This window comes from Triticum urartu, chromosome 2A, assembly GCF_056163025.1.
Source record: "Triticum urartu cultivar PI428250 chromosome 2A, HENAU_Tu73, whole genome shotgun sequence".
Taxonomy (NCBI): Eukaryota; Viridiplantae; Streptophyta; class Magnoliopsida; order Poales; family Poaceae; genus Triticum; species Triticum urartu.
In genome coordinates, this window is record NC_141874.1 from 158,227,930 (window position 1) to 158,241,797 (window position 13,868).

At 45.4% G+C, this 13,868-nt stretch overlaps 1 pseudogene; it reads right to left on the minus strand.

Moving 5' to 3' along the window:
• Positions 1-1,729: 1,729 nt before the first annotated feature.
• Positions 1,730-2,311, minus strand: LOC147984370 (secreted RxLR effector protein 161 pseudogene; annotated as a pseudogene).
• Between the last annotated feature and the right edge of the window lie 11,557 nt (positions 2,312-13,868).

Consider the following 13,868-nt stretch of genomic DNA (forward strand, 5'->3'; position numbering starts at 1 on the left):
GCGCCGAACGGACGGCACCTCCGCGTTCAACACATGTACGGTCAGCGTGACGTCTCCTCCTTCTTGATCCAGCAAGGGGGAAGGAGAGGTTGAGGAAGATGGCTCCAGCAGCAGCACGACGGAGTGGTGGTGGTGGAGCTGCAGTACTCCGTCAGGGCTTCGCCAAGCTCTATGGAGGAGGAGGAGGTGTTGGAGAGGGAGAGGGAGGCACCAAAGGCGTGGGTGAGAGGCCCTCCTTCCCCCCCCCCCCACCCCCACTATATATAGGGAGCCTAGGGGAGGCGCCGGCCCTAGGAGATGCAATCTCCTAGGGGGGGCGGCGGCCAAGGGGTGGGGGGCTTACCCCCCAAGCAAGGGGGTGCCCCCCTTTAGGGTTTCCCCTACCCTAGGCGCATGGGCCCTAGGGGAAAGTGGCGCCCCAGCCCACTTTGGGCTGGATCCCTTCCCACTTTAGCCCATGGGGCCCTTCGGGATAGGTGGCCCCACCCGGTGGACCCCCGGGACCCTTCCGATGGTCCCGGTACAATACCGGTGACCCCGAAACTTGTCCCGATGGCCGAAATAGCACTTCCTATATATAATTCTTTACCTCTGGACCATTCCGAAACTCCTCGTGACGTCCGGGATCTCATTTGGGACTCCGAAAAACTTTTGGGTTACTGCATATACATATCCCTACAACCCTAGCGTCACCGAACCTTAAGTGTGCAGACCCTACGGGTTCGGGAGACATGTAGACATGACCGAGATTGCTCTCCGGTCAATAACCAACAGCGAGATCTAGATACCCATGTTGGCTCCCACATGCTCCTCGATGATCTCATTGGATGAACCACGATGTCGAGGATTCAAGCAACCCCGTATACAATTCCCTTCGTCAATCGGTGTGTTACTTGCCCGAGATTCGATCGTCGGTATCCCAATACCTCGTTCAATCTCGTTACCGGCAAGTCACTTTACTCGTACCGTAATGCATGATCCCGTGACCAGACACTTGGTCACTTTGAGCTCATTATGATGATGCATTACCGAGTGGGCCCAGTGATACCTCTCCGTCATACGGAGTGACAAATCCCAGTCTTGATCCGTGTCAACCCAACAGACACTTTTGGAGATACCCGTAGTATACCTTTATAGTCACCCAGTTACGTTGTGACGTTTGGTACACCCAAAGCACTCCTACGGTATCCGGGAGTTACACGATCTCATGGTCTAAGGAAAAGATACTTGACATTGGAAAACTCTAGCAAACGAACTATACGATCTTGTGCTATGTTTAGGATTGGGTCTTGTCCATCACATCATTCTCCTAATGATGTGATCTCGTTATCAATGACATCCAATGTCCATAGTCAGGAAACCATGTATATCTGTTGATCAACGAGCTAGTCAACTAGAGGCTTACTAGGGACATGTTGGTGTCTAAGTATTCACACATGTATTACGATTTCCGGATAACACAATTATAGCATGAATAAAAGACAATTATCATGAACAAGGAAATATAATAATAATCCTTTTATTATTGCCTCTAGGGCATATTTCCAACAATTACTCCGGAGTTTCTTGATTTTCTGACAGATTTCAATCTTCTTCTTATGTGCTTTGTGGATTTCATGTTGTCCTTTGAACTCTTAGCCTTGGCAATCACTGTTTGATTGTCACAGTTCATAAGGACAGCCGGCATTGGTTTATCAACCACCTGCAAATCCATCAAAAGCTCTTGAAGTCATTTTGCTTCGACGCATGATGTGTCTAATGCTGTGAGTTCTGCTTCCATAGTCGATCTGGTTAAGATCGTCTGCTTGCAAGACTTCCAGGAAACAGCACCACCACTAAGTGTGAAGACATGTCCACTTGTGGCTTTCATCTCATCAGCATCAGATATCCAATTCGAATCACTATACCCCTCAAGTACCGTCGGGTACCCAGAATAGTGAATTCCATAGTTCGCAGTACCTTGCAAATAATGCATCACTCGCTCAACAGCATGCCAATGCACATCTCCCGGATTGGAAACAAACCGACTCAGTTTGCACACATCAAATGAGATGTCAGGACGAGTAGCACATGGTAGGTACATCAGTGAACCAACCACTTGAGAATATCTCAACTGATCTACAGTCGTGCCTTCGAACTTTTGAATCCGTACGCTAGGATCATATGGTGTTGCAGAAGGTTTGCAGTCCGAGTATCCAAAACAGCTCAAAATCTTCTCAACATAGTGGGACTGCAAAAGTGTAATTCCACCCTCAGAATTTCTCAGTGGCTTGATGTTCAGGATAACATCAGCCACACCTAGGTCCTTCATCTCAAAGTTGTGAGATAAAAAAGACTTGACCTCCTCAATGACCTTGAGGTGGGTCCCAAATATCAGTATGTCATCGACATACAGACACAGTATAACTCCTTCGCCCCCACCACATCGATAGTATACACATTTGTCGGCTTTGTTCACAACAAAGCCAGCAGATATCAGAGTAGTGTTGAACTTCTCATGCCATTGCTTAGGCGCTTGTTTCAGGCCATAAAAAGACTTTACTAGTTTACACACCTTTCTTTTCTGACCATTTACTACAAAGCCATCCGACTGTTGCATGTAAATTTCCTCGTCTAGCTCTCTGTTAAGGAAAGACGTCTTAACGTCCATCTAATGAACGAGAAGACCATGCGAGGCAGCCAAAGCGAGTAACACTTGAATGGTTGTCAGTTTAGCCATAGGTGAATAAGTGTCAAAGAAATCCTCTTCTTCTTTCTGGGTATAACCCTTGGCCACAAGCCTAGCCTTGTACTTCTCAACAGTACCATCGGGCCTAAGCTTCTTTTTGAACACCCACCTACATCCTAATGGTCTACAACCATAAGGACGATCAGTGATCTCCCATGTCCCATTAGCCAAGATGGAATCCATCTCACTACGGACCGCATCCTTCCAGTAGTCAGCATCCGGAGATGCATAAGCTTCTGAAATGGAGCTGGGAGTATCATCATCCACGAGGTACACGAGGAAATTATCACCAAAGGACTTTGCAGTCCTATGTCTCTTGCTCCTAACAGGAGCTTCCTCGTCATCCTCCGTGGAACTCTTATCACTTTTATGTTCATAATATTCCATCGGAATAGCAGGTTCAGGAGTCTCATCAGATTCCAGTCTAGAATTGCTTTGCATATCTCTCATGGAGAAAATATCCTCAAAGAATGTAGCATCCCTAGACTCTATAATTGTACCGACCTTCTGGTCAGGTACCTCAGATTTCACCACTAGAAATCTATAGCCAATGCTATGCTTGGCATAGCCAAGAAAAACACAGTCCACGGTCTTTGGTCCCAACTTACGCTTTTTGATTATCGGCATGTTGACTTTCGCCAAACAGCCCCAAGTACGCAAGTAAAAGAGTGTAGTTCTTTTCTTTACCCATTGCTCATAGGGAGTAGTCTCATTATCCTTTGTGGGAACTTTATTCAGGACATGACAAGATGTTAATACAGCCTCCCCCCACCATGTCTTGGATAAACCCGATGTATCTAACATGGCGTTAACCAAATCAATTAGAGTACGGTTTTTCCGTTCGGCAACCCCATTTGACTGGGGTGAGTAGGGAGGCGTCCTCTCATGAATAATACCATATTCCGCACAGAATAAATCAAACTCATTAGAAAAGTACTCTCCACCATGATCAGACCGGACTCATTTTATTTTCTTCTCAAGTTGGTTCTCAACTTCAGCCTTATAGACTTTAAAGTAGTATAGAGCCTCATCCTTAGCATTTAACAAATACACATAGCAGAATCTAGTGGAATCATCAGTCAGAGTCATGAAGTATTTCTTTCCACCTTTAGTCAACACACCATTCATCTCACAGAGATCTGAATGTATGAGCTCTAGAGGTGTCAGGTGTCTCTCCTTCACAGGCTTGTGAGGCTTACGAGGTTGCTTAGCTTGCACACACGCATGGCACTTAGAGCCTTTGGCTAAAGCGATACTCGGGGTTAAATCCATCTTAGCTAGCCACGTCATACAACCAAAATTTATGTGACAAAGACGTGAATGCCAAACCTCAGATTCGTTCACATTAGAATGAATTTGGTTCACGACTTTATTACAAAAATCCTCCATGGAAAGGCGGAACAAACCACCACAATCATATCCTTTTCCAACAAATAGTCCATACCGAGATACGATTACTTTGTTAGACTCAAATACTAACTTAAACTCTTCTTTACATAGAAGGGAGCCACTAACGAGATTCTTCTTTATGGCGGGGACATGCTGCACGTTCTTTAGTTGCACGATCTATCCCGAAGTAAACTTCAGATCTACCATGCCAACACCATGAACAGAAACATGCGAGCCATTCCCCATCAGGACGGAACAATCTCGTGCGACTTGGTAGGAAGAAAACAAAGACACATCAACACACACATGAATATTGGCCCCAGTGTCAATCCACCAATCGGTGGACTAGCAAACTGAAAGTATGGTAAACAGATTACCATACCCATATGCCGCATCATTGTTGCTCTGAGTGACATTCACAGACTTGGAGTCCTGTGCTGGCTTCTTGTACTTGTTTGGGCACTTGTTTGCCCACTGTTCATCTGAACCACAAGTAAAGCAGCCATCTCTCTTTTTATCTTTCTTCTTCCCTTCTTCTTAAAGGTAGTATTCTGCTAGACAGAGTTCTTTCCCTTGAACTTGTGGAAGTTCTTATGCACCACATTGGCGCTAGAAGAACCCTCTGCCCCTTTCACGTGTGAGTCCTTTGCTCTCGAGTTCTGCTCAACACTGAGATGACCAATGACATCCTCAACAGAGAATTCACGTCTCAGGTGCTTGAGAGAAGTAGCAAAGTGCCTCCAACTAAGAGGGAGTTTTGCAATAATGCAACCCGCGACAAACTTGTCCGGTAACTCACACTTCAAGAGCTCCAACTCCTTAGCAATGCATTGTATATCTCATGAGCCTGGTCCAATATAGAACGGTTATCAACCATCCTGTAATCATGGAACTGCTCCTTGGCATACAATTCACTGCCAGCATCAGTTGCGCCGAATTTGACTTCGAGCGCATCCCACAAGTTTTTGGCAACGCCCATATGAATATAGGCGTCAACCAACTTGTCTCCAATCACACTCAGAACTGCTCCTAGAAAGATTGTGGTTGCCTCCCTAAACGCCTTCTCCTGTTCAGGAGCAATCGTTTCTGTGAGGGACACACCACCAACCCAGAACACGTTCATCGTTGTGAGCCACAAGGTGGTCTTAGTCTGCCAATGCTTAAAATGCGTCCCGGTAAACTTTTCCGGTTTCAGAGTAGCAGCAAAGCCTTGAATCGAAAAGTGCCTAAAATAAAGTTTTTGGATTGTTGGAGATATTAGCACTTTTCCGATTAGACTTATCCACGAGTTAACAATAAGCATGGCATAAAAGGTATGCATCTCATAGCGATACCTAAGCATGCTAGCATGTATAGAACATAGAATGGAACCATCTATGAGCAGCACATATACGGCTAGCATAAGTACGAGTAAACGAGGGATGAACAGATCATACCCTCCGGTTGGCCAAGCCAACGCGGCGGCTGCAGCAGCAGCCTCGGCGTCGTCCATGGCCTTCTTCTTAGCGTCGACGTCGTCGGCCATGGTGTCGATGTAGAGGAAGTAGGGGAAGCAGAGGCGAACAGAGTTGGGGACGGATCGGGAGCAGTCGCGTCGAGACGCTCCCCAAAAACCTTATTGCCGTTCTCCCGGGCAGGATCTCGAACGACAGGGTTCCGAAGGCACCTGCTCTCCCGACCAGCCGTGCACGCGGTCGTCGGGATGGAATCGCCGGAGGTAGCACAGAGTGAGGAACATTAGATGACGGCTAGGTCACGCGAGAGGGAGTGAGTGAACCAAATTAGGTTACTTCACTGGCCAAAGCCTTCTTATATACTGCCTCCGGTCCTTTTTACTCTGCATATTAGAATTCTTTGAAGTCAAACTTCACAAATTTTGACCGTATTTATATGAAAAAATATCAACATCTGCCATGCTAAAGTTATACAATATGAAACTTTAAGTCATGACACATCTATTGATATTGATTTCAGATTATGAATGTTGGTACTTTTTTCTATAAAGTTGGTCAAACTTTATAAGGCTTGACTTCAGTCAAATCTTATATGCGAACTAAAAAGGACCGGAGGGAGTAGTTCGTAAGGAAGAAAGTCGTGTGCCTTGCCAAGGCCCACGACTGAGTCGGCCCACTCCCGGCAAGGGAGTCGTTGTTCCCGGCAAGGGAGTCGACGAATACGTGGGTCCCGGCAAGGGTCGCACCCCCGGGAAGGGAGTCGACGAATCCCGGCAACGCAAGTGACTGTGGCCCACATGTTAGCGACTCTTTAATTAATCCCTGGTTAATTAATTCATTCATGAGCGGCAAAAATAAGCTTCGGCTCGGCTTATTCCCGCAACCCGCGGCGCGCGCACGTCGTGACGAGGCGGGTGGCGGAGGAGGAGGAGCGCGCGTGTACTACTCCTCTTCCCAAGCTCCCAATGGTAAGTGGTAGAGCAGCCCTTATGAAGGGGTCTCAACTCTCCTCAACTAGCAAGGTGGGACTAAACTTCCCATCACCTGCCATCTCATACATGGACCTCAAGATTAAGCAGGGATTAGTGTCTTATATGGGCCTAAGCCCATCCATAATCCAACCATCCCCCACCAGATCTCGAGGCACATAAGTTTGTCAACTGTTCCAAACAATGTTTGATATATCAGAATTTTCAGTGGAGACTGTTAAGTTGAACTTCCACCTAGAGCAACATGATTAGACTTCTTCACAACTGAACAATGGACTATGCCTTGAATTGTCAGTTTGGCGTGCAGAAGTTTCGCCTATTGTTAGCTGATACGTGGCTGCCGAAGGCTAAACCCCACAGGTGGAGCCTATTAGTCATACTCCGCACCTTCTCATTAGCTTACTAGAGATTATCTAATCTCATAGACTGTGACCAGCAGTCGGGCGTCGGGCTCACATAGGTGTGTTCCTCCAAAGTATGCTCTGTAGGTTAGCATCTTGCTTACACAAGCTTTGGAACACATTAAGACAAAAGTCAGCCTGCCTTACAGAATTGAGAGTATTGTGCATCTCCAACGGAGTGGGTTAATTAAGGATACTCTCCTCAGTTGACCGATGGATTGTTTTCTCATGTCCTAATTCACGGGATCTCCGATCACATAGGTTGGGTTACCCCCATGGCAACTTACGTGGGTCTCATACCCATCTCCCTCGATGCATTTTCTATCACAATCCGTGATAGCCCTTTCGTAAAGGGATCTGCCAGATTCTTAGCCGTATGGACATAGTCCAACGCTATTACTCCGGAGTTTCTTGATTTTTTGACAGATTTCAATCTTCTTCTTATGTGCTTTGTGGATTTCATGTTGTCCTTTGAACTCTTAGCCTTGGCAATCACTGTTTGATTGTCACAGTTCATAAGGACAGCCGGCATTGGTTTATCAACCACCGGCAAATCCATCAAAAGCTCTCGAAGCCATTTTGCTTCGACGCATGATGTGTCTAATGCTGTTAGTTCTGCTTCCATAGTCGATCTGGTTAAGATCGTCTGCTTGCAAGACTTCCAGGAAACAGCACCATCATCAAGTGTGAAGACATGTCCACTTGTGCCTTTCATCTCATCAGCATCAGATATCCAATTCGTCGCGTCGTGACGAGGCGGGCAGCGGCGGAGGAGGAGGAGCGTGCGTGTACTACTCCTCTTACCAAGCTCGGTAGAGCAGCCCTTATAAAGAGGTCCCAACTCTTCTCAACTAGCAAGGTGGGACTAAATTTCTCACCACCTGCCATCTCATATATGGGCCTCAAGATTAACCAGGGACAGGGCCGGCCCTTGCATATCAGAGGCCCTAGTGCGAATAGCATCCAATGGGCCCCCGATGACCACTCATTACTCTCACTCGTCGCTGCTGCCTGCTGCAGCAACACTTCCATTCAAACTGTTCATGCCTAGTTCTTCATGACAAGGCAGTAATTTCGAACAGACCTTTTATGGTTTACGTAAAAATAGTAGTTTGAACAAAAACACAATCACCTTTTGTACAAGAACAACAGAGAAATCCCATAAGTTGAACACAAGCAATATCTAATCATTATGTTGTAATTTGATAAGTGCAATCATCATGAGCATATACTTGTGCGGCAATTTCAGGCAAAAGGATGGTCAAAAAGATCGCAATCAATAAAAAAAGATGGGCAATCCATGCGATGAAAATCTTACTTGTGGATTGGTGCTGGTGGCAACGCCTGAACGGCCAGCCCAATCTGGTGCGTCGTTAACTCGTCGCGGCTGCCAAGGAGGTCGCCGCCCGCCGCGATGTGGCCGCCTTGGGGTACTTAGAACGGAAGAAATCCATGGTGTAATGAAGAGATTAAAGGGGATGATCGATACAACTACAAAATTGATTCATTAGCATGGTTTGGGGTTGGGGCCCATCCTCCTTTGAATTGATTCAATTATTAATTGGGAAAGAAAGAAGATTGTACGGGAAGAAAACGAACCGGCGGCGCTGACTAGCAGAGGACGAAATAATTAAGAGTTCATCTCGTGCGGGTCCTTTGTGTGTAATAGGCTGAGTTCCGGTTTTTCTTCTTCTGTATCTTATACATATGTACAGAAAGTATGGGCCCACTGCTTGGGCTGGGCCCTAGGCAGCCGTACTCCTCGCCATGGCTTAGGGCCGGCCCTGACCAGGGATTAGTGTTTTATATGGACCTAAGCCCATCCATAATCCAACAATGTGAACACGAACCTGATTCAAATTTAGAGTGAATTTGGATTCCATAGACAGAAATTCAAAATGAGTCTGCTACATTGGGTCGTGGTTTGTGCCCACGCAGACTCAAACAGACTCCTAAGGCCTTTGTGGTGCCTCGTGGTTCAACACCGACGTGAAGAAAAAAACGGACATGCCTGATGAATCATACGGTTGACAAAGCTACCAGATAGATCGATGGAGTGGCTAGCGACCCGGCTGATCCTGCGCGAGGATCAGCCGCTGGCCGACTCGTAGGATTTGGTGCACGGCGTACAGCTAACTTGCAAGGCTAACGCAGCTGAAAAAAACACTTGCAAGGCTAACTCGAACTAGTAACAAAATCACTCCGTGAAAATGAAGAAAGTTTTGGAGGAGAGGAGGACGAAATACGCGCCTGATTCCGCTCGATAAGAAATCAACCCAAACAGAGCCCATCTTTCTCTCCGCATCTCAACGCATCCCATTCCACACGCATCCTATATAAATGGATCACCAGCCATAGAATCCTACACTGCAAACCAGCGCCGCAACGCAAAACGTGAGATCGATGGCACCATCCAAATCCCATCTCGCCTTGCTCCTCGCCGTAGTTCTGATCGCCGCCACGCCGCAGCCTTCGGCGGCCGTCAGGGAGGCCCCTGCCCCCTCCACCAGCAACGATCCAGTAGCAAAAACATCGGCATGGTGCATTCCCTGCTTTTCGTTTCTGCCACAGCTATTCTGTATACCGCCGGTATTCTGTCCGCCAACGCCTAGTGCGCCGCCGCCCGCCGCCACCGCCAGCGAAGCCGGAGCCGAAAGAGTGTCTACCATCGTTGATGGGGTTGATGCCATGCAAGGATTACCTCACCAACAGAACTGCGCCGGAGCCTCCAAAGCAAGGCAAGCGCTGCGATGGCCTCAGGTCACTCTTCAAGAACGCCGCCGTTTGCACATGCCGCATATCGGACGACGGCGACCTCGACAGGCTCATGTCGGCACGCCTAGATGGAGGAAAATTCCTTCATCTGTCGGTTATATGTGACGCCAGTATAGCTCCAAGTGATTATCGATCTTGCCAAGGTAAGTTGTTGCTCTCCTACTATAAACTGTTTTGTGCATTATCTCGTCTTCAATTACGAACATTGTGAATCTTTTTTATGGATCGGAGAGCAGGACCCGTGCCACCGCTGAGGGCCGCACCCGCCCCTGAAGCTGCTTCATAACTGGTCAAATCAGGTAACTAGTTTGTGTGTGTTCCGCATAAATTGAACCATTTCCCTGTTTTGGAGATGGATTCGTTCATGGCTGCATGAACTAGTCTGTATTTCTGTATTGTACTTTTAACTTTTGATTTTATCTTTGTTTTGCAGAGGCATGGTCGTAGTAGAATTACAGAAACAAGTTGGAAGCTAAAAGATGCTGTACGTCAAGATCCGTCAGTACCATTCTTGGAAGATATATAGTGCGAGTTTTCATTTCGATTAGGCAGAATATGTAGCTTCGTTTGTGTCAATCTCTGAGTCGTCTTGGAGAAAATTTATTGGTTACGGTCGTCAACTATATATTTGGTTATTTGGTATTTTATTGGAAAGAAACTATAGGGTTATTTGTGAGTGTCCACCCTATGCATGGGATCATCAAATGTTCACCTAGTTATCGAACTGTTTTATTCCTTTGCTCTGACTATCAACGCTCTTTTTTTTCAATCTAACAATGATGGTCTGCAAAAGGAATTATCATTGCTGCAGAATTGTACTGTAGAACTGTAAACCGTTGCTTAAGGGCATCTCCAACCCCGACCTATTTGTTTGAAAATCATGTCCGAACATGGATACGGGAACCATCCATCCAACCCTATACCGCAAATGTTTGCAGACCCTCAAACCTTTTTTATGGATGGTAGGTGACAAACCTGTTGGAGGCATTGGCGGGAGCATGACCCTTGTGCTTCCGGAGCTCCTAATCGACGTTGTAGGCACCCGATCTAGGAACTGGTGCACGCAACAGCTTGGTTTGGGCCGTCCCAGTTACACGAGCTCGGTGCTCGCCCACTCCTTTCCTTCGTTCGTCGTTCCAGGTCTACGGTTCTCTAGTCAATGGTTCATCCTTTGAACGCTGATATTTTCAAGAAAAATCATGAAAAAAATCACAAAAAGCAGATCGTGAATTAAAAAAATTTCTTGGATTTTGAAAAGGTTCATTCAATTGAAAAAAAGTTCATCATTTTGTAAATAAGTTAATCAAGTTCAAAAAATTCATACAATTTGTAAACAGAGTTCGTCGACTTGGAAAAAAAATCATTGAATTTGAAAACAAATCACCAATTTTTTTTAAAAAGTTCATCGGTTCTAGAAGAAACTTCATTGACTTATCAAAAATTTGATCAAAATTTGAAAAAAGTTCAACAATTTCGAAAAAAATCATGATTTTTTAATAAATTTCTTCAATTTTGAAAAAAAATCATCAATTAAAAAAGTTTCATGAATTTTAAAAAGCGCATTAAAGACAACAAAAAAGAAGAATCAAAAAAGGATAAGAAAAGAAGAACAAACCGAATTGAAGAATGGTATATATAAAAGAAAAAAGCGAAGTATATTTGCACATGTGTAATGCACATCCATATAAACTTGTTTGATTTGTTTTGAGAATTTCTTGAAACTTAAAAAAACATTTTGGCACTATTCAAAAATAGGGCTTCAATGCACCCGTCCTCCAAAGTGACTTTTTAGGTGTTGCATGAGATTCATTAAATTTGATTATACAACTAACTTGCCATGCTAACTCAGCGAACCAACTTGTAGTTGGATGGTTACAGGGACTGTGGTATCCTCAGCCCATTAGGATTCTTTCAATGGGAAGAGACGTTACCGTCGACGACGAGCGCCTACGATGACTTCCTACATATCACCGATGTTCTGTCCACCAACGCCAAGTGCGCTGCCGCCGCCGCCACCATCGAAGCTGCTGACGAAAGAGTGTCTACCATCTTTGATGGGACTCATGTCATGCAAGGATTACCTCACGAACAGAACCGCGCCGGCGCCTCCAAAGCAAGGCAAGTGCTGCGACGGCGTCAGGTCACTCTTGGAGATCGCTCCCATCTGCCTTTGCCGCATATCGGAGAACGGCGACCTCGACAAGCTCATGTCAGCACCCCTGGACAGAGCAAACTTCCTTGGTCTGGAGACTATCTTGTAACACGGGCCTGAGTGATTATGAATCTTGCGAAGGTAAGTTATCGCTCTCCGTACTTATATATTAACTGTTTGTGCATTATCTCGTCTTCCAAAATGAACAGTGTGAATCTTTTTTATATTTCGGAGAGTAGGACCCGTTCCACCGCTGAGGGCCGCACCTGCCCCTGAAGTTGCTCCATAATCGGGCGATTCTGCAGGTAACTAGTTTGTTTCGGATAAACTGAATCATTTTCCTTTTTTGGAGATAGATTCATTCATGGCTGCATCAACTAGTATTGTACTTTAACTTGTCTAGGTCTTCGTTTTGCAGTCATGATCGTAGTAGCATAATAGGAACAAGTTGGAAACTAAAGATGCCGTACGTCAAGATCCATTTAGTATCATTCGTAGAAGATATATAGTACGAATTGTTAATTTGATTATGGAGAATATGTAGCTTCATTTGTGTCAATCTCTGAGTCTACCTTGGCATATGGATTTTTTTTGTCTATGGTCGTAAACTACATATATTTTGCATACGGAATCATCAAAGTTTTATTCCTTGGACGACTCTGCTCTGTTGACTACCGAATGCTCTTTTTTCTTCTAGCACTGATAGTCTGCAAAAAGATTTATTATTGCCGCAAATTGTACAGTCATGAATCTCCAACTTGTTGTCTATTTTTTAGGGAATCTCCAACTTCTCTTCTAGCTTGGATTCTACTAAAATCTCCCAACTTATCTGTGTGTAATAAACTTATCACTAGTACAAAAATGTGTCCCAGTCCTACCTATCTCAACAACCGGCCGAGTAGCCCCCGCTCCCAGAGTGTGGATTTCAAAAATGTGTCCAATGAGCTCGGTATTTTGAAAATATCAAAAAGCATATTTAAAACTTTCAAAACAATCTAAAAAAATCCATGTAGACATATATGTATTTCGCAGGAACGTGTTGAATTTCGTCGAAATGGTTGTGATTTGTAGGCTGTACAAAAAAAGACAAAATTTCAGCCCAATAACAAAAATAAAAGGCCCGTTAAAAAATGTGTATTTTTTTCTATACCCCAAATTTTACACATACGTAGTATACAAGTGCACGTGTGTTCACAAATAAATTTAGAATTCTTCACGCTCCGATTTTTTTCAAACAAGCTCATTGGAGCTCGGTCTTCGTTGGCATTTTTCGATGCTCCCAGCGGTAGATTCACATTGTTCATATTTAAAACCAACACAAGAAGACGAGCGGTACATCCTGCTCCTGGCATGCATGCATGATGCTTCTCTATCTAAATCTAAAAGAAGGAAAAGAAAACATGCATGATGCGTCCGGCCGAACTCGACCGCGTGCGTGGCTGCGCTCACCACATGCCATGCGAGACTCGATGGAGACCCGTCACCGTGTTCGGCGCGAAGGACACTTGGGCACGCACAGAACAGAAGCAAACGAGACGGGTTCTCTCTTCAGCTTGCCTTTTCGCGAAGGAAACGGAAAAGTTGGGGGCGGTCGCGTTGGCGACGCCCGTCCACGCGTAGTATTGAACTGACGACCAACATCGGCAACTGCGCCGCGGCTGGTGGTTGGAACGAACAGACGTAAAAGCAATCAAAGAGGACGCGCCAAAGAAACGTATAATTGGCAACATGGCCAGCCGGGCCTGACGAACGTTGGCACTCCTACTTTAGCGTGTCATTTTTAGACCCCCGAGACTTCCCGTCAATAACCCAGGCCCCCTACAAGTTAAACTTTGAGTCAATCGGTGATGGTTTATTTATTTATTTTATTAGCTTATAAATAAGTTGACTGGGTTCCTAGACCCTCTCAACGGTCATAATTAAACCAGCGACGGCACCAAATGTGGCCTTGCGGCACAGGATGTATTTTTATTTCTGCAA